The sequence below is a fragment of the Podarcis erhardii genome (assembly GCF_964252035.2).
Source record: "Podarcis erhardii genome assembly, chromosome: 4".
Classification (NCBI taxonomy): domain Eukaryota; kingdom Metazoa; phylum Chordata; class Lepidosauria; order Squamata; family Lacertidae; genus Podarcis; species Podarcis erhardii.
Window position 1 is genome coordinate 76713755 of NC_138508.1, and position 21379 is coordinate 76735133.

General features: G+C 41.2%; 1 protein-coding gene and 1 long non-coding RNA gene across 8 annotated transcripts in view; one reads left to right on the plus strand and one right to left on the minus strand.

Annotated features, from left to right (window-relative positions):
- AFF3 (ALF transcription elongation factor 3) overlaps positions 1-21379 on the minus strand; it is a 237265-nt gene that overhangs the window by 154075 nt on the left and 61811 nt on the right. The window lies entirely within an intron of this gene.
- Positions 1-21379, plus strand: part of LOC309339711 — a 104946-nt gene that overhangs the window by 72720 nt on the left and 10847 nt on the right. The window contains exon 2 of the long non-coding RNA XR_014155542.1: positions 1195-1302. This is a non-coding gene — a long non-coding RNA (uncharacterized lncRNA). The remainder of the gene's footprint in view (positions 1-1194; positions 1303-21379) is intronic.

The following is a 21379-nucleotide window of genomic DNA, read 5'->3' on the forward strand; positions in this document are numbered from 1 at the left end:
GATACAACTAAGCCCAGTGCCATCTAGTGACTGAACCACCTGTCACTATCACGCAGTGTCTTTCCGGGACGCTCTTCTTCCATTTTGGATCTTGTCACCAATGAACCCCTGATAAGCTTCCAAGGAATCACAGAGTTCCTTGAAGCGCCATTTGAAAACTACGGTCAAGGAACAAAAGAAATATTGTACTGTGTGTGGTGTCCCCTCCCCTACCATACTTGAAAACGCATCATGTTTTCAAACATTATAAATAAATAAATAAATAAATAAATAAATAAATAAATAAATAATAATATAAAAAACCTCGATAATGCCTCCTTTCTTCCATTTGGCCACTTGCAACTGAAACCCCGACACATGTTTGCACCCCTCTTGAGGCACACAATGAGTCTGCAAACTCATTCGGAGAAATGTGAAAATCTTTGGCTAGAGAATAAAAAAGCCCAGAGTGCTTTGATTGGAACTAATGGAGCAGCATGTGTCGCTTAAAGCTTTTTTCAAGCTATCTGCCGATCTCACGAAGCACGGCTGCAATACACACACACACATAGATATATTCAGCTCACAATTTTCAAGGTCATTTTCGCGATCTAGCGTAAGAGCAGGAAACATATTATGTTTTATTAAAAGCTATGAAATGAAGGAAAAACAAGGACCGTATGATCCCTCTTTATGCATATTCCTGGCCCACAGGTTAAGAACTCCTGGTCCGATGCTATTAACTTTTGATTTGGCTGCATATCTTACTATCTTTATAGTAAGAAACCCCAGCAAGACAGAAATATAGCATGCACAGCATGTATTCTGTACTGTATAACCTGCCAGTAACAGCTGCCAAGACCAAATGGTGATCTATTAGACTCAGCAAATCATTATTTTTTGACAGCGATTGAATACAATAGTGCAGCTGTTTAGATTTCCCATTTGCAGCAAAGGCATTCATGCATAGCATAAAAAAGCTTCACCTTATACTGAATGTGCACAATCTATACATTGCCATTTTTACCTCTATGATTTATTTTTTTAAAGTTGATTTAGGTTTGTCACAAAACATATTTCTATTGCCAAATAATAATTTGTAGACCGGTCCCTCAATAAATGTTCAGTTTGTTTCCCTATCTTTACACAGACAAAAGACACTAATATTTTATAACGACATGTTTATAAACACTTGTACATATTTGGCTTCGGCAGGATTGTTCAAATTGGCATCGGAATAAAACCAAAGATGTAAAGCTACAAAAAAAAACAAAAAAAAAAAAAAAAAAAAACCACCAGGAATTTGAAAATGTTTCATTTCAGGTAAGAGTAGACTCTGCCAACAAACCTTTATATAAAACGCGATTTGCTGAGTCAAAACGTGGCAGCCAGAGCAATTTCAGGAGCCTGTTTTACCAAGCATACTATTCCATGTTTGTATAATCTGTATTAAATGAGGGCTGGGTATTCTTCACAAAGCCCTAAGCAGTTTGAAACCAGGATATATGAAGAGCCTCCTCTTGCTTTCACATGAACCTCCCATCAGTGCTGCTCTGGGTTCCACCACTACTGAAGGAGGGACCAAGAAAGACTGGGCCTTTTTAGTTGTGGCACCCAGACTCTGAAACTCCCTCCCTGGAGAGGCTCAATTAACCCCTTCTCTTACAATGCATCCATATATTGTTAAGACCTTATATTTATTTATTTTTAAGGCATTTAGCCTGTGCTGACTCCCCCCGCCACCGCCACCGCCACCGCCACCGCCACCACTGTTGCGGTAGGGCTGGTCTTGTTAGGACAACCAACTGTTGCCGTAGGGCTGGTCTTGTTAGGACAACCAATCACAAATGTTAACCCTACAGAAACTGCAGTGTAGAGTAAGTAAAGTCTCCTTTTACCCAAACAACATGGATTGTGGAGTGGGGAGGAATCCTATTTTGCTCAGGGATCAACTAATCTGCTGCTGCGGAGGTGGAAAGCCACATGTATTCGTCGTTGTCGTCTTCTTCTTCTTCTTCTTCTTCTTCTTCTTCAGCAGCAGCATTATCATCATCAATTCAGTGATATTTGTCTAGAAAAGGAGGTGCCAAACTCACCATAAACACCTCTCTTGTTCTCTTACAATGGCAATGGTACCCACCTGAACTGAAGAAAAATCCCTGACAACAACAACAGCAACAACAAATTTCTTATACCCTGCTCATCTGACTGGGTAGCCCCAGCTACTTTGGGCAGCTTCCAACAAAAATATAGAGGGAAAGAAGAAAAAACCCCACCACACATTAAAAGCTTCCCAAAACAGGACAGGCTTCAAATATCTATGAAAATTTACCGTATATAGCTGTTTACAATTCTATTTTTCTAGAAAAAGAGGTGCCAGAACTTACCATGAACACCTCCCTCGTTCTCAATGGTGCCCACCTTAGAGGTGCCGGAAGTGAGTTCCAGAGAGTTCCGGCTGGGAAAACCCATTTTATTAACTCGTTGACATCTGCCGGGAGGGTATCCTGGTTTTTACTTTTTAAAATATGGCAACCCTACTTTAGTTTAAAGTACATTAAATAAAAATGAGGTCAGGTGATCACACACACACACACACACACAAATATGAGAGAAAATGTAGAAAACTGATTTATACTTTCAAACAGTGCTTTTTTTCTTTCTTTAAAAATGTTTAGGAGTACTCTCATTTTCCTACTCATATTGAAATACTGCCCCTCAATAAGGCCAAACTTAGATTCACAAAATGTTTAGGGGTATGCGTACCCCCAGAAAAAAAGCACTGCTTTCAAAACTTTTTGGGATACCTAATTGTTCTCCAACTTCACTTCTATAACCAGGAGAAACTTTAGAAATATCATATACTTTTCACATTTGCCCATAGTTATATTACGTGTCTGCAGTTTATATGCCTTTCATGCAACTCCAACATATTAAACGCATAGCATGATGCATACTTTCTCACTTTTCAGGGAGATATAGCACCAATTTAGGTGTGCTGTTGCTGTCCTGCTCAACTTGCAGGCTTCCCATAAGCACTGTGAGAACAGGATTTTGGACTAGATGGGCTATTGGCCTGATGTAGTAGGGTCATCCTAGGCTCTTGTGTGTTTCGTTTGCTGAAGTAGGGATAAAAATTCACAAAAGCTTTAGAAAATGCATAATTGCTACAAGGCCGTAATGCAACGTTTTCTACAAAGTGAGGAGATAGTAAACATTACGCTCGGGTACTGAAAAGCAAATTTTGATTACTCCAAGTGATTAGTCTATAAAATTTAAACCTTCCATTTATTAACTTAACACTCTGGCCTTAGTAAAGGCTCGGGGCAAAAACTACTCTGACCTGTACAAAAGTATTGGCTCATAAAACAGCAGATCAATGTTTCTACATTTAGCCAGAGTTTTATGTATGACGCCAAACGCAGTTCATAAATGTCACTTCACAATTTACATTAGTACAAATTATTAGCAAAATGGCATACCCTTGGCACACCTAAAAACACCATATAAGTTGTTCCTTTAATTTACGACTTACTATAAGCTGCCATTAAGCATAATAAATAACCTCCCTGAGTGTGCAGTCGAGAATGCTTGTTTGCTTGGAGGAAAATATTTACAAAGGGGGGGAAAAGCATTTTGAGCTAGTGAAGACTAAAAACAAAAGAACAGATAAATCCCACCCACAGTTCAAACTTTGAATAATGAATGTTAAAGTAGCATAAAACCTGACAGTGGTCTACTTATTAAAATTCCAGAAATGCTGGAATTAATTTACACTACTCTATTAAACACAATGGAATTGCACATTACTCTAATGTAATAATGAGAATCCAAAGGAAGGATAAGAGCATCTGGGGGGAAATTCCCCCCCCCATTTTTCTCTGCAACGGTTTTCAGAGATACTCAAGCTCTCACTTTTTAAACTGTTGCAGTAACTTGCCTCTTTGTCAGGGGGAATTACTGTGGAGAAAACATTTAAGTGAATTTTCAGCCATGCATTTAGTTTTTTTCCTGTGCAAACACATTCCTTCTTTGGATCCTAGACACTATTAAGCTCCAATCATATAATCTTTAAGTGAGGCTAAAGCTCTTCAGACCCCCTGAGACCTGTTTGCCGTAAGTGAGGTGGTGTTTTACAACTTTTCAGACATAAATCTTATTTGGTACCAGCTTGAAACTCACTCACTCCAGGCTTTCATGAGGAATGGCAATTGCATGAGTCTTCATGCCCTACAGTCTTCTCTGACAGGCCTTGAGGTCTAACAACATACAGCCTTCATTTTATGAAATATCTTGCTAATTACATATTTGCAGATCAGTTTCTACATTGGCTTTTCATTACAGACTTGCTTGTGGGGGAGGAAGGGAAAGGAGAATGTTAGCCGCTTTGAGACTCCTGAAGGGGAGTGAAAGGCGGGATATCAAATCCAAACTCTTCTTCTTCTTCTTCCACCTTGTTGCACAATACAACCAACTTGTATTTGGAAAACCTGCCTTGCAAAGAAATGTTGGGGATGTATAATTGATTACAGCTGGGGGAGAAGATACAGTGCATCAAACATTGCCATCCCAGTCACACAAAATACTTCTGCTTTACATTGTGGATTTTTTCTCCTCTTCTCCTCTCCCCTGCAGCCTCCCTAGCACCCTCAAAATCTGCTTCAAATGGCTGAGCGACCATCTGGAGCACATTTTGTGGGCATACTGGGAGAAAGCATCATCAAATGAGTGGAACACTGTTTCAAAGTGTTGGATACATACAACTCAGTACAATTCAGTGATATCACTGGGCCTGATAGTTCAGGATCTGCCATAGATTTCTATTTTTAGAAAATGTGCAGAGAATTGCAGGAGGAATTTGATGAAGTGCTAAGGATATTGCTCTGTTAGGGCAAGGATGTCAGCTTGTCAGACCATCTCCCCTTTCCTTCGCCCATGCTGTTTTGGGGGTTCCCCAATCCCCACACAGCCAATTGGGGGGCAGGGGCCCACAAGGGGAGGAGAGGGGATGAAAAGTCCCAGCCAGGGCCGTCTTTACCCAGGGGTGCAAGGGGTGCGGGGCACCTGGGCGTTGAATTCTGGGGGGCGCCAGGCACCTGCCGCTGAAGCCACCTAAGCATATTGTATTGAGCTGCTATGTGGCAATGGGTCAGCAGCACCTTTGACACAACTAATCTTGCGCACAGGCTCCGGAACCTTCCCAAGAGGAACTCGTATATGCACACTCACAAGGGCCCTCCCGGCTCCTCTAGAAATAAGGTTGCTCCCACAATGAAAGGCTGCCCGAGATGGCTCTCCCATGCATACGCACAATGCCTGCCCATCTCATCTTTCAGACACCTCCCTACAACCGTAAGCGCATGTGTGGAGTCTTAACACCAACTCCCAATGTGTTCTTTGTCTTCTTCAGAAAAGCAGGTTTTAAACAAAACACACACACACACACACACACACACACACACAAACTCCTTTTGGAGCCGTGCAGGCGTGAGCGTTATTTCTCAAATGATAATAGTGACATAAGCATAACAAAAGTTAATTTGGGGGCTAAACTAAATTTTGGGGTGCTGGGCAGATCTTTGTACCCTGGCGGTGCATATGCTAAAGACGGCCCTAGTCCCAACGCATTAGTGGAAGACCTTGCACTGGCTTCCATTAGTGTGATTCATTAGTTAAACTGGGTCCCTTGAAGTTTGTATGTATACAGAGACAAAACGTAGACAGACATGCTCATTCTGTTGCATGAATTGTGTAGAAGACACATGACTGAGGATATGCAATAATTCATGAATGACTGCATGTAGAAAATTCATTTTTGTGTGTGGCAAGATATAGAAGTCCAGGGGGCAGCGCCTAGGAGAATTCCATGTGAGCATTTGCTCCATCAAAGCTTTAGAGTAATGTGGAAGCTCTTATGTTCCCAGGGCCATATCAACCCTGCCAGACTCAACATTTACAACAGGAACACGTATTGGGGGGAAAGTGTTAAAGGGGCTTTCTTCTAGCACCAGACTCCTGGTCCATGTCAGAGAGACCATGGCTGCTTTTAAGAAAGAAAGACAAACCCCAGAAACACTGGGAGATCTGATCACAGATGCCTCATGTCTCATCTAAGTAGGTCCTATATTCCTTACTGAATGTTTGGCTCTATAAAGTTAATATTTTTTATGAGTTAGGCAGTATTAACCTTCTAGCTTCTGCCTTGTGCATCTTATGTTTTGCTTTGAGTAGTATAAATGCCAATTATTGATCATTGCCTCTTGCAGAAATATTCCATCCTCTTCCTAAGAATCTACCTACAAACCACTCACAAGGAAAGATGTTAATGTGAGAATATATCTGACACTGAGGAATCAGGAGAAACAGCACTAGTTGTTGTTATTGTTGTTCTCCCCTTATTATTATACATCCTACACTGCCTCTTGCCGAAAGAAAAGGAAGCATACTTGCTTTGGAAAAACCCTATGCTTTGAAAGAACGCTGCTCAGCTATTTCTCAGAACTTCCTTGCACCATCTTCTTCTGTAAGTTATCCACCACAATATCTTATATTGATATACAGTGTCACCACATAGCTGCATCCTTCGTCTCTACAAAGAGGCAATTTTGCCTCAGGCCTTGCAATGAAGAGGACACTTTCAAAGAATACTCAAGACTGATCCATCTGTTCAATCAAAGGATTTGAAGACAATAGATGGCCTAACATTTTCACACCTGGAAAAAGTCAAAATGACACCCCTTTCCTACTTGACTTCAAAAAAACAACAAATGCCCGGAGATGGAAGTACGGATTTGGGAAGCATGGAAACTACAGTGATTTTGTAATTTGCCATGTTTCTCTTTCCTCTTTCCTTACTTGGTGGTAACACTGAGTGCAGGCTGGGGACCAATGGCGGACAAACCACCCCAGAGGGCGCACAATGCGTCCCCCGCCAGAGGTACCACCCCTTCCCAACACCCCATACACCGTTATCTGTTTGGCTTACCTGCCCTTTCAACCCTCCCAAACTCCAATTCATAATACTGTCATCTGTGCATGCACTGCCATCTGCGCACGAGCAAACGTTCAAACCCCTGCTTAACTGTGAAGGGAATGTACTTTAAGATTTTCTTCCAGACTGGAACTGGTTTGCTGGAAAATGCAATAAGCGTCAGTGTTTTTCAAGAAACAACAGGGCATCACTGCTTCATAGGTAACATTACATCTGAACAGATTCAAAAGCCAGTGGTTGGGAGCGCACTGGAGCCAGACTAAAACGGCAATGTGTACACAGCCTGAGTTTGTTCGTTAGAATATTTTGAGGACATTATTCCATCTTTTGTGTGTGTGTTTTGCTTTTCCCAAGCTGAATGCTAATTAATTTGGACATGAGCCACCAAATCTTGGCTGGCTATTGTGATCTATGCATATAATTCATTTTGAGCCTGTTTTATGTGTGGTCTTGCAAGGATATCAGGAACAAGATGAAGGAGCCTGACATGCTATCATGTTTCATTTCACAGAAAAACCGAGGCTAAGCAGCATGTTATAGGAGACACATATATGCATACCCCTGACCATGCCACTGCCCACAACCACCAACTCTTTCCAGTAGCATGTAGTTGGAATATTTTTTATGTCATCGTGGTGTTAGCATTTCACGTCTCCTGCAAAGCGTCAGTCAGTGAAGTGGAACAGGAGGAAACACTAGCACAATGACGAGTGGCTTACAATAATAAAATACAGCCAGCGTGGTTTGGTGGTTAAAGTATCAGACTAGGACAAGGAAGATCCAGGTTTGAATCAGCACTCGTCTCAGGAAGAAGACTGGGTCAAATACAGGTTATAGCCTTACTCCCAGCCATACAGTTGGTCCATTTAACTCACTACTGTCTGAACGTACAGTGGTACCTTGTACAGCAATTTAACATGAATGTTACTATCTAACGAGACCATTGATCCATAAAATGAAAGCAATAAACAATGTACTGCAGTCACACAATCAATCAATCAATCAATCAGTAGCTGAACTGGGTTCCACACCGTCACAAAAACAAAAAAAGAGAGCCGCAAAAACAAAAGCGCAAAATAAATAGACAGACCTCAGTGTAACACTCAAAACGGAAGTGTGGCACTCAAATCGGAAGCATAACACATTCAGCTTCCAAAAAAAGTTCGCAAACCGGAACACTTACTTCCAGGTTTGCAGTGTTTGGGTTCCAAGTACCAAGGCATTTGAGAATCAAGGTACTAAGTTTGGCTCAACTAAGTTGTACTCAAGTAAACCTACTGGAATTAATAGATATGATTAGTCATATGGAAAAATCCCCCAATGTATTTAGGAAATACTGAAGGACTCATATAAATAATGGGTGTATTCTGGAGAAAGTTAGGCTATCGAGATAAGTGTACTATGTTTAATTGTATGGATTTTGTTTTGTTTCTATTGTGCCCCCTATGTGGAAAAATCATATGCCTCTTTCTACTTAAACACTAACGATGAACTGAGAAATCCCACCACTTGTTTCCAATATCAAATATTTCTCAACAAAAATGGTGCCTTTACGCAAGGCATATATATATTGGAAAGGAACTCAATGTTGTTGTTTTCTTTGCTTGGTTCAAGCCAGTTCTGTCTGAGCTTTTCCGTTTAAATCCAAATTAATGATTTCATTTCATCTTGAAATATTTTTGAACTCCAATATGAGATTTTTTTTTAAAAAAAGGAGGTTACAATGTTGGAGCGAGGTCAGGTAAAGTAACTAAGCTGGCCAATTTTAACATCGCAATTGACAAAATAATGGATGCTTTCAATACACTTAGGGCACTATGAAATCGCTTTCACCCAAAAGGATGATATCTCTGACCAGTGGAAAGGTGGAGGTGTTGATGGTTAGGTGCTGTTCATTTTACATCTGTGTCTCAGTGAAAGCAGCAGCCCTGTCACTTGTCATTAAATCTGTTTACGCACACATTTTCTCACATCGTCATCATTATTACCACCTCTACTACCATCACCTCCCACATGGCGACAGGAAAGCTATTTGAGATGCTGTCAGCAGCCCTACCTGGATAGACAATAACATACACTTTCAATCGTATTTTCCCTTCCACCATTTAAATACTATTCATCAGACATCTATGTGTCTTGCACAAGCCTTTTAAAAGATACAGTGGGATGATACATATGTTGATGTGTTGTTGTTGTTGTTTTTAAAAAAATGACAATCAATTAAAAACCCCCAGCACCTTTCTAAATATAATTGAATGTCTTAAATATAAAATATATTCGGGTCATATAGGTGGCAGACTCTCCTGCCAAAATTTTGAATGTATTGATCTTCAGCGTAAACGTTTCAATTATTTCTGACATGCCTGCAGGTATCTAATTATATTAGACAGGATTCCCTCCATTGGGTAAAAACAGATAAAATTTTGAGGAATCCTATTGTTCTGTTGATCAGGTAGACCAACAATACAGCATTCATTAGAAAGCAGAAAAATGGCTTTGTTTCAAAGAGCTGTGCTGCATAAGTATGTGCAACTCTATAATGTCATTTCAAGCAATCGGCAAACTGTATTGACATTAATTGTCACAAGTGCTATATTCCTCTCCCTTTATATTTAACATTTGTTATGGATTGCCCTAATACACTCTCATGCAGTGCTTTCCACTCACATTTGTTGCATACAAAAAAACAAATAATATTTTCAGAAGACTTTTTTTTTTAACCCAGGGCATTATTTTCAGGGTGTCTAGTTTTTAAAGGAGATAATGGCACAATTTACAAACTCAGCATGTAAGAGATTCTGAGGCACACATACAACTCTATGCATTGACATGCATTTTTAGGCTCACACTCCTTGGAGAAGGGGTCAGCAACCTAATGCCCATGGGCCACAAACAGCCCACAGGGGTCGTTTAACCGGCGCCCGAGCTGCCCCCAAACCAAGCTGCCCACTTGGTGAGTCCCCACACACCGCGCTAAACCAGCGAAGCGCAGGGACTTGCTTCCGCGGCGCCGGAAATCACGTCTGCACAGACACCAGAAATCGCGGGCGGGTGCGCAATCCGGCCCACGGAAGGATCTCCACTGGAGTGAACAGGCCCAGGCGAGGTAAACCTTGCTGACCCCTGTCTTAGAGCATTTAAATATACTCCTTAGAGTATTTAAAACAAAAACAAGTTCTTCCATTAAAAAAGGCAGCTTGGCCACCTCAGCAGCAGAACCACACACACAACCCAACCCACAAAATTTCTTCGAAGTTTTTCTGCTCTCCACTAAAGATACAGAAACAACACCTCTTTCATGGAAACGAAAACTAGGGGGTGGGATTTGGAGCAGGGCTAGTTTGAGCCAAGCTGCAGATCTAAAACGGTGGGACTATGGTGTCCTGGAAACAAGATCCTGTTTTCTGGGTACTTGGAAGATTTTGGCTATGGCTGGCTGCTGTGGGAATCAGCATACTGGACCAGAGTGGGCTTTGGTCTGATACAGCTGGACACTTACGTGCACAAATGACTTCAAAACAATCCCTCCCCCTGACTCCTCCAAAGTCACTCCATTATTTCTCAGCCTTGCCCCTACATCCCATCTCCAAACGCTCACTGTCCTCTGCAGCCATCCATTGGGCCGCAGCTGTGTCACTCACTGGATTTAGTATAATGGGGGAGTAAGGTAGGGAAAGGAGAGACAGACAGACAGAGACAGAGAATGCGGACAGGCAGGAGGGAGGCTATAATAGCACTGGTAGAGATGTGAGGGAAGGAGGAGCTGAGCTCAGCGCTCACCTCAGCAGAGGAGGGAAGGAGAAGAAAGCAAGGCAGAAATAAGGGACAAACTGCGTCCCTTAAAGGTTGCAGCGTTTTTCCTTGAAATAAGGGACAATCCCTTATTATGAGGGACAGGTGACAACCCTACACTAGGATCAGCCACACTAGGGAGTTCCTAAACTCTGGAAGGCCTCCCACAGGAGTTCTCCATAGTGCAGACAACCCCTTGCCTAAAACCTTGCCTTCAAGTTGGGTTGCAAAAGAAGAAAGAAAAGTACCAAAGTGCATAGAGTCGCCCACCTGTTAACATGGCCCATGGGGATGGGACAGGCGAGGATCTATTCTACCAGCAAGATCCTGTTCATGCTTCAACATGACATGTTTATCAGGATACAGATGAGTAGCTTCAAAAGAGAATAGAGATATTTATCCAAGCTTACAGGTGGTTGTTGTCGTTTTTAAATGCCCAGTGTATAAATAAAAATCATTTTACACAGAAGATGCAAAGCAGACTAAAAAATTACAGGGTTGACCAAACAGTAAAATATTTATTCCCCCTGGTGAACTAAATTAGATGGGAAGAGATGAACTTTTTAAAGAACTGATATGCTAGCTAGCCCATTGTCAAACAGCTTTTACTGTCAGAAAGTTTTTCCGTATGTTTAGTCGGAATCTCCTTTCTTGTAACTTGAAGCCATTGGTTCAAATCCTACCCTGCAGAGCAGAATAAACCAAGCACATTCCCTCTTCCATGTGGGCCACACTGGGCTTCATACGCTGGGGCTGATTTTTAGTCCCAGTCTGTCACTGGCAGTGAGACATAAGCTGTGCAGACAAGTCCCATTTCTGTTTCTTTCAGGTCTTTCACTGTGATGTTCTCATGACTATAGCATGAGCACTAACATTATAATGATGCATTCCATAATGGTACTTCACTTAGTTATTACATGATTGTGAAACAGACAGTATACCATACTCGCACTTTACACAACACGTTTTACCTCCACATGCACATTTAATCCAGGCATACGGTTTTTTTAAGTGTGCATGGATTTTTATAAGAAGCCCCATTTGTGGCTATATGCATTGGCCCCGAGTTACTGAAGATCAAGGACAATTTACTACTTTCGTCTGAAAGCTCTGATTAATACATGCAGCCACTATTCTGAGATATTGCAATACAAAACTAGCCTGAGGGCTTTTGTGTTTCTTTAAAGCATCAGACATTAATAGACTAAGTTTACCATTGGGAGCCAGGGCACAAGCCCCAAAACAAAAACTCAGACATATTTATTTTATAATCGGTGTATCCCAAGTAGAATGCATCATTTCTATGAGATTTTAATGAGAGTCATGATGTGCAGAATACGAAAATAGCATTTCTTTTTCTACTACTGCTCAGTGGAGATCAGTGAATGATTAGTAGTTTTTGCTATAGATACAAAAAATTAAGTCTTAACGATCATGGGACGCAATTGAGACATTTTAAAGTAGAAAAAAAATAATTGTCTAGTACCCTGAAGACTCTTAAAATAATTATAAACAGCTTTCAGTCAAAAAAATTTTTGTTTTTTTTTAAGCCAGACCTCGTGTTTTTAATGAAATGTGCCTCATATACAATTGCCAAATTTAGCTGCATGGACAGGCAGAGTCCCCCAACCCCAGGCAACACCCATGCGGAATAATGACTCAAGACAACGTGCTATGGGATTAAAATTGGCCACAATTTTGTTAAATTTCAGATGTAGGGAGACCTTGGCTCAGGCATTGGGCGTTTATCCTTCCCACTTGCCAGCTGGGGATCTGGAAGACATCAGGGTTATCCAGAGTGTGTGGGGATTGGGCTGGCTCTGGAGAACATAAGTTGAAGCAGAGAGCCCTCCCCCTGTTTCGCTGCCGGAGGGGAGAGCAATGACAACTTCTCGGCATATGGCCAATGCCTCCCCTCAATACCCCTTTAACGGGGAACCCTGGGATCACCGCCGCAAGGGGGGGGGTCACCGGTTCATGCTCCCCCCATTTAGGAAGATAGACTAAAAGATTCTGCCCAAGGCCTGAAACCACCAAAGTTGTGACGTTTTGCTACGGAAAAGGCAAAACCTGCCAATGCAGGAAAATTCCTTTCTGGCCCTGACGTAGCAGCGCCTGCGTACCTGTGGAGAAGAGGTTAACCTGCAAAAGAAGACTTAACTGAGGGAGGGCAGGGTGGGAGAAGCTCTGGAGCCAACTGACACTTCACAGGTAGGATTCACCTTCTGTTGTGTGGGCAGGATGGTCCCTCCCCTTACCTGGCCGATCCCCTGGCAACGCCTCCCCAGGCGGGATTGGGCGATTGGCTGAGGTAGGCAGAGACCTCCAGGTATCCAACCTGGGGAGGAAGAAGCCAGCCCAAACTACCAGGAGTTGCACTGGGATCTGGGGGGCTGCGCACGACCACGCAAAAGGCGCCCCCCATTTGATGTGGGGAGCGGTCATTCTCTGTAGATGCACATAATCAGAGGCATGCCTGTGAAAATGGGGCAGTATTTTTAAAAAATCACTTCCTTCTCCTATCCCATCCTACAAAACAGCAAAGGAAAGCCCTAGTCTTTATACTGAAGGACTTTGCTTTTCCTGCTCACAATCAAATCTCTTCTCTTTCCTTTTCTATTTCTCCTTCCTGCTGTCTCTGCTTCACTTAAGCTTATCTTACATTGTCTTCTTTCATTTTTCTCACAGTCAAGAATCTGTGCCTTCTACTCCCTCCCCGCCCCAGTATCTATCAAGCCACCTTCATATTTTCCAAGTATTTCAGCTAAACATGTCCTTTACTTCACGCACTGCTGAAAGACCAAGTTGGTTCATGTGTTTTGTTTTGTTTTGTTTTTTAAAAGAAGAAGAGTTTGGATTTGATATCCCACTTTTTCACTACCCTAGGGAGTCTCAAAGCGGCTAACATTCTCCTTTCCCTTCCTCCCCCACAACAAACACTCTGTGAGGTGAGTGGGGCTGAGAGACTTCACAGAAGTGAGACTAGCCCAAGGTCACCCAGCAGCTGCATGTAGAGGAGCAGGGAATCAAACCCGGTTCACCAGATTACGAGTCCACTGCTCTTAACCACTACACCACACTGGCTCTCAGTTGGTTCATGTGTTTAGTTTAGCTGAGAAACTGGACACAACCTTGCATCATGTGGGCCAGAGTACTACAGGCTGCATTATATCACCAGCAGGTTTTATATGGTTTCATGCGTTTCTCAAATCATCACCAAGGAGTTTCTACATTATTATTATTATTATTATTATTATTATTATTATTATTTCTATATTTCTATACTGTTGAGTTAATTTTAGAAATTCTTCTCAGTGATACAGTGTATGTAAAATCAAAAAGTAAAAACATAAAAAGACCAAGACACATAAGCCTGGCTGGGTTTAGTCTAAAAATCTATGGAATGTGTGCATAGCTAGTCACACAATTCTCTGGCTTCAAGTCAAAGCCTGCATTCATTCATATTTACTCTCCCTCTCTCACACACATGTATACAAATACAGGTACAATATTTAGAAAAGCCTGGATTAATTCCAATGCAGATGAATGAAATGAGCCTAACAAAATATAATGAAACATTAATTACCGTTTACTATAAAAAATAATAATTGACTTGTTCAAAACTCTGCACCCCAATTAAAAATGATCTTAAGGGCAGTAAAGTATAGTATTCTGTAAAGCAGACATATGAAGCAATTACACTGAGTGACAATATTTGAAAATGCTTATGTGATTTCATTTATTAAAAAAATGTATGAATGAAATAGATATGATCACAAAGTATTGGATACACAATTATATCCCTAAACAAACACTGCAAATGATAGATTAAAGGAACCTAACAGAGAAATGTGAGCATTTAAAAGCACTGTAGATCAAATCAGAACACGCCATCCTGTTTATATATACATCTCCTGGGGGTTGGAGATGAGATTCAGCCTTAGATCTCCACCTGCAAAGCTGCACAAACACGCTGACGTCAAAGCACTTCGCTAATTTTAACAAGCAGTTGACTTTCTGTAGAGTCGGTCCATTGGGCCAGTCAGTCTTCTCTACACTTCCTTGCAGCAGCTATCCTGGACATATCAGGAACTGAATATGAGATCTTGTGCATGCAAAGCACACAAGCAACCTCTGAACTACAGAACATCCCCTTTCCACTACATTTTGGTCATACAGAATCATGTCATCTATTTGTAAAACTGGTGTAATGGCCATAGTTTGCAAATGTTCTGCAAACTTTTGTTTTGGGCTTCTGGTAACTCACTGAAGCTGTTCTCTGATCAGACAAGAGCGAGACTGATATGGCTAAGCGTTTGCACATGACAGAATCCCAAGAGAGTGGTAGGCCAACCAAGATGGACTTCTTTGTGAACCACCTCCACCAGGTACAAAACTAGCCCAATGGGATGAGGATGGGGGTGACACTTTTTTGAGCCGTTTCGCAAAACAAACTGGTGGCTAGGCTTACTACCAGGCTACCAGAGGAGGAAAGGCTTGGACTTCTGCTCCTTTTTCCTCTCCCATTCGAAATGGCTCACCTTCTAAAACTGGTTGCTGGTCAGGACTTTAAAGCTACCCTGCAGGTGAGAATATTGCACCTTGAAACATGGAAGCTGACAACTGGCTAAGCTGCCATTAGGCTGTATTACATATATTTCTATTACATTATGTCTAGGGTACTTTGGTTGAAGGGCAAATGTATACATCTTTAAAATAAAAACAAGTGAATAAGTGTGCAAAGAAATCATCCTATGGTGTGGAATCCATCTTATCAGTTAAATAGAGCAACATAGTGGAAATTGCAACTAGTTGTCAGGGGCCAGTGAGATATATATATATATAGGTGCAAACATGATAAGTTCATTCGCCCATAGAGAGGGTGGCTACATAAAATCAAGCACTTCTGTTTCTTAATGCAGAAATATCCTATTTCCCACTTGGCAGAATGGTACAGGCAACCATTCTGAGATAGCGGGCAATGCTACACAAATGTAAATTCTTCTAACATCTGGTAAGGCTGGCTATCTGCACCAGTAACCACCACAGTTATTTTCTAGGATTATGATTCCTTCCTTGATGCTATCTGTATTCTTCTTATGTTGCCAATGATGTCATCATTTTGCATACTTACAAATTAAGTAGCAAATTACATCATTTCTCCTCCCACGAGCTCTGCTCTCTTAATCTTCTGATATTTCAATGTAACTGCATACTTTTTTAAAAAGCTGGATCAAAGAATAACAGGAAAAACCAAAACCACCAGACTTCACATAAAAAAATGTATTTTTTTCAAAATCACCATTTTCTAGGACCAGTGATTTCCAATGCATTTGAATTGTAAATATAAACCAATCTAGCCATAAGTAAATTGTCAGAATATTATCAAGTTAAACAAACATTCTCATATTACCTGTCATCTGTACATACTGCATTATTCTACAAAATTAGCCAATCAAGACATAGCTGAAATACTCTACTTATGTTTAATAAATTGCTCATTGATGGATGAATCTAGATTAAATGAATTTTTCTTTGCTCCATTGCTATAAATGCCTTATAGCCTCCACAAGAAAGACTTGGGTATACAGTATATGAAAGATAAATATGAAAATAAATTATAAATAAAGAACAACAACAGAATGTCATTCTGTAGCTAGAAAAATGCACTATGTTTTTAGGGGGGAAGTTGGTGAGCTTATATAGAGAACAAATTATTTGTAGTGCCATTCACAGTGCAATGTTCAAAAGCAAGACCCTTTCCTTACGGAGATGCTTTGAAGGTTTAAAGGATCAAATGGATCGTGTTAGGTTACAGAAGCTTTCAAATAAAGCAAGATGATAGCAGCAATGGGAAATGCTGTCTTTCTGCCAAGATTTGTTGAAGATAAAAACCACATGCTAAATTATTTTCAGGGGAAATCCTCTTCAAATTTGGGAAGCCTGGCTGGTGTGTTTTCTACATTAAAAGGAGGTGAGATGAACCTTTCTTGACAAAGGAAGTTAATCTCTACAGTGGAAAAGGATGCAGGCATGGAGGCCCAGTGACAGTCCTGTCAAACCTAGAATTTCTTTGCTGATATATATCCCACATGGCAAACATAGCTTGTCTGTCCTCTCCTCCCTTCATAACAGAGGCTGTTTTCAAAAGTATTGTGGAGGTGACGCTCCTCTTGTGCTGAGGCAAACCTCGCACCAGGCATGCAACAGTGTGCCAAGGAGCGTTGCGCCCACGCTCCCTGATCTTTTGCCTTCTTGGCTAGCAAACAGGGTTTTCCCCCTGACCATTTGTCCTCTCACAGATTTGGTTATTAGACATAACACTTGGATGGAGCATGACCGGGGACGCAAACGTAATCAAGTATCGGAGAAAACATTTTAGGGAAACACCTGCTGACACGTGTATTTGCTAATGCTGGAAATGTGCTTAGATGGAAATACGTCATGTTCAGGGTAGTTTCACTACTGTTTCCAATTGTTGACTTCTGCTAATAAAAGGAGCCTCTGCAGAGATAGTCGGCAGCTTGTTTGGAGCATGCTTGCCAGTGTGCTTTTGCACAGCTCACCTGCACTCAACCTCCCGTCGTCCTTGTTATTCCTACAAGTATAACATACCAAAATACACAGACAATAGATAGAAATCATAGAATTGTTGCATTGGAAGGGGACCACAAGAGTCATCTTAGTCCAACCCCCTGCCCAAAGTGGGGCTCGAACCCCCAAGCCTGAGATTAAGAATTTCATGCTCTACTAACTGAGCTATGCCAGACATGGGCCACATTAAACTGAGTTGGTGGCAAAACTGCTAACAGTATGAGTCCACCTAGCCAGCCTTTCCCCTGTTTCTTCCCAGCCTTTGGATGGCTAGCCCTGAGGTAGATGAAGATTATATAGGAACTCACACTCCAGCATGTGATGCTGTGTGTGTGTGTGTGTGTGTGTGTGCGCGCGCGCGCGCGTGTGCATGGTCTGTTTTGCCATTTGGACTGGTGAAATTTTCCTTACAAAATCTATTAATATTTTAAAAACAATACATTGCATATATGCTCTTTTGCATAGATGGTATTTAATGCATGTCCTACAACAAAGTCAAGCCACTGATGTTAATGGACACAACTAACTTAGGTTCATAAATTTCAATTGGTCTACGCTGAGTAGGATGTAGTTGAATACAACCCAGAAGCAGAGTAATTGTTTGAAAGACAGCAAGCAGCTTGAGCTCATGGATGCTTATCCATGTTGTTTAGCATTATGTGCAACCAGGCTGCAACAACAGGATTGTATCCCTAACGAATATGATTGTTATTGAGTTTATATCCTACCCTTCTTCCAAAGAGATGCAGTTGGTAAGCATGGCTTTCCCCCCTCTGTATTAACCACACAACAACCAGTTTAGGCAGAGAGATGGTGACTGGCTCAAGGTCACCCACTGAATTTCATGGAGTGTTTGAACCTGGTCTCCCAGCTCCTTCATCACTCCACAAAGCTACATCTACATATAAATGTATGGAAAGGAACCAGTACAGACAATCCTGTCGCCTCTGTGACTTAAGACCCAGCCTACTTATGGGACATGTGCCAGCTTTATTCCAGAACCTTTATAAGCTTATGCTAAAGGAAAGTGCTCAGTTATGACTCGATCCATCAAATGCAAATGAGATTCCCGGCAACATACCAGGATAGTTCATAGCAGACAGCTGAGTAACAAGTTTACAAAATAAATTTTGTTCTTAGCATAATGCTGCTATTCCAAAGACTCACAAGATGAATGGCTCTTGAGCATTCGCTATTAATTAATCAATTTTTTTCCAATAAAATATTCCATGGGGAAAACAGAAAGCATTAAGTAAAATAAATACGGGCAACGTGTGGTTGCAAATACAAACAAGTGAACACAGAAATATGAACAAAACATTCACTGTACGCTTAAAGACACAATAACTTAGATACAAGATTGATTCTTCAACGGCTTGATCATCTGTATTATTGCTTACTTGGACATTCATTAAGTTTATTGAGGCTCGTTGGGGGGGGGGAGGCATGTAGATGCACATGGAGTCACAGCACAGTTTTTTAATTAAGCACTTCAAAACGAAAACCACTTTCCAATACATATTAAATTAAATTTATAATTGAACGATTAAGAGCTCTATGCAAGGAGTAAAGCCTACCAAAAATTAGTTCTGCCTAATGTCCAACCCCAAATAACAAACTACACTTTTCTTTTCAATAACTAGATGGGTGGGTGTTTTGGACCCTATTTTGGAAGTTATCAGTTGAATATGTCCTGGTCCTTGTGTACTTTTTCTTTAAGCGCTGAACTTCCAAACAATGTATAAATCAATGTGCCTCAAAATTACAGCAACCAGAGAAGGGTGAGCTTTTTGTATACATTTTATTGAAGTATATATGTATGTTCACCTTGCTCTATAGTTGAAGCACATTTTGTAAGCAGCAAGCTATCACTCACCATAATCAATTTACACCTTATATTGTCGACAAATTTAGTGACACAATAAAACAGAGCAGCACTTCTGCAGATTAATTACATTAAGCACGGCATTAGGCACTGAGGACAGGATGATAACAGCTACTACACCTTTTGTATATAAAGCAATGTGAACAGTGTGTATTTCACAAATATAAAAATGTGCTGAAATGTATGGTAATTATTTAAGTGGTGTCACAATGCCTAAAATAATAAACAAAAGGCAGCATGCATGATCAGGGTACTTCCACTCACAGAGAATTTAAGCATCTGATAAATTAAAAAAATGAGATTCTATGTTTGTACGGTTTATGCCTGCAACTAAAACTTTCACTTTGGTTGTGAGTGTACACAAGGGACTGAAGTAACAAAATACAGTTCTTTTTACAATAAAGGCAAAGGTTGTTCTAAACTCCATTAAATAAACATACTTTAAATGAAAATACTGCCTTGAAGATTCCAAAGCTGCAATGCTTTTTTTGCATATATGTATGGACCATATATGTATGTGGGTTAAACCACAGAGCCTAGGACTTGCCGATCAGAAGGTCGGCGGTTCAAATCCCTGCGACGGGGTGAGCTCCCGTTGCTCGGTCCCTGCTTCTGCCAACCTAGCAGTTCAAAAACACAGTACAAGTAGATAAAAAGGTACCGCTCCAGCGGGAAGGTAAACAGCGTTTCCGTGCGCTGCTCTGATTCTCCAGAAGCGGCTTAGTCATGTTGGCCACATGACCTGGAAGCAGTGGCGTAGCGTGGGGGGTGCAGGGGGGGCCGGCCGCACCGGGCGCAACATCTGGGGGTTAGGGTTAGGGGGCGCAAATCCACGGATTAGGGGGCGCAAATCCATGGGTTAGGGGGCACAAATTACTTGCCTTGCCCCGGGTGCTGACAACCCACGCTACGCCACTGCCTGGAAGCTGTACCCTGGCTCCCTCGGCCAATAAAGCGAGATGAGCGCCGCAATCCCAGAGTCGGCCACGACTGGACCTAATGGTCAGGGGTCCCTTTACCTTTACTTTATGCACCATGAAGATTTTGTAACTAAGAAGATCTTGTAACTAAGAAGATCTTGTAACTGTTATGTGAGTGTCTTCAAGGAAAGGAAAGTTACTGGGCTGCATCCCACTAAACTCAATGGGACTTATTTCCAGTTAGTGGATATAGGATTCTGTAAACGAACACAGGAAAGCGTGTGTGCGCGCACACACAAACAGAGCTTCAGTAGCCTTATGATTCAAACCAATCAAAGAGAGAGTCAGGCAACTTTTCTACTTCACAACAATAAAAACGCTCTAATCATTTCCATCCTGTTGGTAGTTTTAGCAAAAACCCAGTAAAAACGAAGCATCCAAGAAAAAGTATGTCTATTTGCAAATACCTTTTTAAGACCAGCCTGCTAATGCCATTTACCCCAGAACGGTGACGTCATGCTTGCACTTCTTTAGTAAGGCACAGCAAAGTTATAGGAACCTCTGCCTAAAATACTTAGTAGAGCACTTAACAGCTCACTCATTTGTTGAGTAGCTTTATATTCTTCTTGGGCTGGGCAGAAACAACAGCTTGCAATGCATGAGGAAGGGAGATAAAACTTCCCTGCTGTGCAGATTTAGTCCATTTGCACAGGCTCTCACACAGAAAGCAAATTGAAGTCTCTCATAAAGGCTTCTCTCTCTGCATTGGCAACCCTAACAAATGCATATGAAAATGAGTAAATCAGGCGACTTTGCATTAGAAAGGGGGGAAACTTCCTACTCTGACATCTGCTATCATAATTAAGAACAGATTTCATCACTAAACACTTGCTAGTTATGTCTGCAGTAAAGTAAATACACAGATGTGTTATATTTGCATACAGAAAAACTTGAACCACGTAACCAAAAGAAATTTGCATTTTCTCCTCTTAAAGATCTTAAAGGGTGAAACCATCATTAACACTTTGCATGTGATTCCTCTACTTTTGCTCATTAAGATCAGATTATAAAATATAAAGTACAATCAATAATAGGCAATGAACCTTGAATTACGTAAGGTAATCATTAACCAGAATGTACTCTTCATCCCATGAATGCAATTTTATTTGATCGCCGTTTAATTTAATTGCAAACTTCGGAAAATTTATTGCTGTTTTA